Raw genomic sequence first — 3,739 nt, forward strand, 5'->3', positions numbered from 1 at the left:
CGCCGGCACACCAAAAGCCGAGGGGGGGGGGGGGGGGGGCTCGGAAATCCACCAGGACTCTCAGCATCCTTTTGGCTGCTAAATATTTAACACCGCTCGGTGCTGGGCCAGAGTCTCGTTTCACTCCCCGGACATGGGCCCATTTTTCTCCCCACTTGCAGTTGGAACAACACCAAACCTCTTGACTCAGAGATCCAGTTGTTCATGCACATGGACCAGTGCACTGTGAACAGAAAAAGGAGTTTTCATGGGTTTTTGTGTTTAATTAACGCTATGGCTTGTTTCTTTCCGGCTGCTTCTGCTGCTGGTGACACGTGTCCTTTATATCTCAGGTGTTATCACGTCATGTTGTTTCATTTCACGTTTTCTCATCTCAATTAATTAATTAATTTATTTTTTTTTTGGCACGGCCGTCTATTTACACAAAACCAGAGGTGGAAAGTAACTAAGTACATTTACTCAAGTACTTACAGGCAGTGTAAGTCTGATTGGCCGGAGAGATAATTTCACATGTTTATTAGAGCTGGACCACCAGTATAGATACCGCATGCACCGTTAACACTGCAAATCCCAGAATGCTTTGCTAGGGTGTTGGCGCGTCAATCAAGACCAGCAAGCACCTTCTGTTGACATTCATTAGCAACCTCATGCTACCAGTCACCTCGGGTAAATTTAATCCACCTTTCCCAAAAAATGGCCAAACGAATGATGGAAAACAGGAGCTTTCAAGATAAATGGGAGGAAGATGATCTGTTCATTAATGTGAAGGACAGACCTGTTTGTCTTGTGTGTGGAGCCAACGTGGCTGTAACAGACACTATGAAGTGAAACACAGACAAGTACAAGGACCTGGACATGAAGCAGAAGGTCCAGAAGGTGGAGGAGATGAAAAGAGGAAATTTGAGAGAAATTATTTTTTGGTTGTTTTGTTGTTGGCCTGTGAAAAAGGGTTTAGACTGAAAATGAACTCAAAAGGCTACAGATGGAGAGAGGCATAGGAATTTATTTTATTAAGTTTTATTTATATAACTAATGCCACTGATGTTTTTTTTATTTGAAATTTGATTTCTCATGTGTTTATAATATTAAGCTTTGCTTGTTCCAAATTCAGTGTTTAAGCAACTCAAGTTTGTTTCCATATGAAAAAGTTTATCATTATATCTGGAGAGACGGGAAAACATGCTCAATTTTATTCAATATTTCAGTAAATATAGAGTCTGGCCCACAACTTTGTCCCACCGTGTATTTGAGTTTGACCCCCCCGCTGCAGAGAATTAACCATGTGACAGTTGACTTGTTGGCTGCTGGCGGTGCAGGTCTGTGCCCCGCCTCAGTTCTCCCTGACCTCAGCTCAGCCTTTGACATCGTGTGCCTCAGTGTTCTAATTAGCTGTCTGAACATTCATATTCATGTCAGTGCTGTGACTCTGGATTAGTTCATCTCATTTCTGTCTTCATGCTTTTAGATGCCTCCTCCTCTCAGGCCTCCTCTTTCTGTTGGGACCCCATTTATTCACTGGTCAAGGGACAAATCATGTTTCCTGATGGCACCAGTGTGTCATTTCCTTCCTCTCCTGCCTCTGAAATTTACAACTCCACAGTTTTCCTGTTTAATGACTGTGGTTCCACGCCGTGGCCTGAGCGCTAGCAGCACTAGCAGTCTCAGTCAAGTCTGGTTGTCTCATCTAATCATGTTTAAAAGGTTTCTTTGACCTCAGTGTCGTTCATGACCGAGTTGTCATCTGACAACCGGGTGACTAAAAGTATCTGTCTGAGGTATCTCACCACAATCGGGTTATTGCTTTCATCTGCAGATTGAGAAAAGGTCCTCGACGCGCATCTCCTCCAGTCTGGACTAATGTGATGCTCTTTATTCTGGCAGAACATCCAGAGACGACCGCGGATCCAAGACGCTGCTGCCAGGCTCAGAGAGAAGCGGCCACATCACACCAGACCTCGCTGCTCTTCACCAGTCGCCTGTGAGTGACCAGTAAACATTTCAGTTTCATGTTGTGGTCTTATGTCATGTCCAGTCCTTCTCATTTCACATCCTGTCAGTGTCGCCTCATCTCCTGTTGTCTTACTTTTTTACTTCCTCTTCATGTTGTCCTTTTCATGTCATCTCATGACATTTTGTTAGTGTCGTACGCTCTCGTGAAACCTCATGGCGTGTTGTCTCAGCTCAGATCGTCGTGAGACCTTCTCATGGCGTGTTGTCTCAGCTCAGATCTTTCTTGCCTTATTTTTTCTGACGTCCTCTTCTGTCTTTTAATCTTGTTCTGGTGTTTGCTTCCATCCTCTTCTCTCTGCCTCATGCATCTTTTCCCATCGAAATGTCTTGTGATCATATCATGTCAGTTTACCTTGTGCATATCACATTATCGAGCCTCACGTCTCATCTCATGCCATCCTATTTGCTTCTTTCTCACTCGGCTGCGGACCATGTGCGTCCTGACTTAGCTCCATGTCAGCTCGTCTCTCTGGGTTTTCTGTCTTATATCATTCTCAAATCCAGACTACAGTACATAATCAGATCTGTATCCCCTCAAAGGTCATTGGTCTGGTGCCCTCTTTCCAAGCAGCTCATATTACACACGTGCTCAGACTGGCCTCGAGGATCTCCGCTGGCTGCTTGTGTCCTTAACTGCTACCTACCAGACTTCGTCCTCCAATAAGCAGTTTAAAGCCTAACAAACTCTTTGGTGCATCAGTCCATGCTGCCGTTAATCAAGCCAGGGCGTGAGATCTGTTTCCAGAGAAGAGACTTTATTGTTCCTATTGTAACTGTTGTCATTGTCTCTGCTTTTTATCTGAACATAAAGTGTCTCCATTTCAATAAGGAGAAGAAGGAAGTGATGTAAATCTGAATGTTTTGTCTTGAGCCAGTGCAGCTGTGTCCACAGGTTGAAGGTGACGCTCTGTAGTAAAATTAAAAGTCACATCAGTAAATTTGTTTAACTATCTCATTATGCCTTGATATTTCTTCTTTTGCAAATTCTTTGGGAAACTTTGTCCTGAGAGTGAGCGGAAGGAGATAATGTGATGCATCCTCTCAAGAGCAAGTGTGATGGTGCAGCTGCAAGAGGAGTGTGATCATCACAGAAGTGTTGGGGTTCATCCTCTGCTGAGCACCCACACAAATGTCATAGCAGTGGGAGCATTTACATTTAACGCTGTCATAACGGTTCATCAGTGAGAACAGGTAACAACACTTTAATAAGTCTTCCTGTGGATATCGGGACACAGTGTTGCAGATAAGTTGTTCACAGACAGAGAAATAGTTTGAGAGTGAGGAGGTCACCAACAGCTGCTTTGGCCAGTTGTTGTCAACTGGTTGAAGACGTTTTGAGGCAAAACCACTGTGACAGTGTAGCTCTTTGTTTTATTCCTGCTTTCCTGTGTTGTTGTTTCTTCTCAGCTCACCTTGGCCTCCACACAGGTGACATCCCGATACGGTGCCAATGCAATGAAAAGCCCATGTGATGGAAATTAAAATTTGTCTCTCTCTCTTTATTTCTTAAGGGAGCAGCGTTATGACACTGCCTCCTCTGGCTCTAATACGCCTCTGATGTTATGTCGTGTCTCTGTCGGCCGTTCCTGAGGTTTTTATTTAATGGTGACCTGTGTTGATGTGTGATTTGCTGCAACCGCTGGTGTGTATCCAAGACTAAGAGGGGAGTGATTAACTAAAAGCTTAGAAAATTACTGTGCCAAAATCAGGCCTGTTTGAGCTGTAATGC

The 3,739-nt window shown here is 44.1% G+C and overlaps 1 protein-coding gene across 2 annotated transcripts in view; it reads left to right on the top strand.

The window, feature by feature from the left end:
- Positions 1–3,739, top strand: part of kcnh5b (potassium voltage-gated channel, subfamily H (eag-related), member 5b) — a 119,345-nt gene that overhangs the window by 4,021 nt on the left and 111,585 nt on the right. For both annotated transcript variants that reach the window (XM_020611583.1, XM_020611584.1), the window contains one exon: positions 1,882–1,978. The gene's annotated coding sequence lies outside the window, so the exon portion shown is untranslated. The remainder of the gene's footprint in view (positions 1–1,881; positions 1,979–3,739) is intronic.

This window comes from Monopterus albus, unplaced genomic scaffold (genome assembly GCF_001952655.1).
Source record: "Monopterus albus unplaced genomic scaffold, M_albus_1.0 scaffold115.1, whole genome shotgun sequence".
In the NCBI taxonomy this organism is placed as follows: Eukaryota; Metazoa; Chordata; class Actinopteri; order Synbranchiformes; family Synbranchidae; genus Monopterus; species Monopterus albus.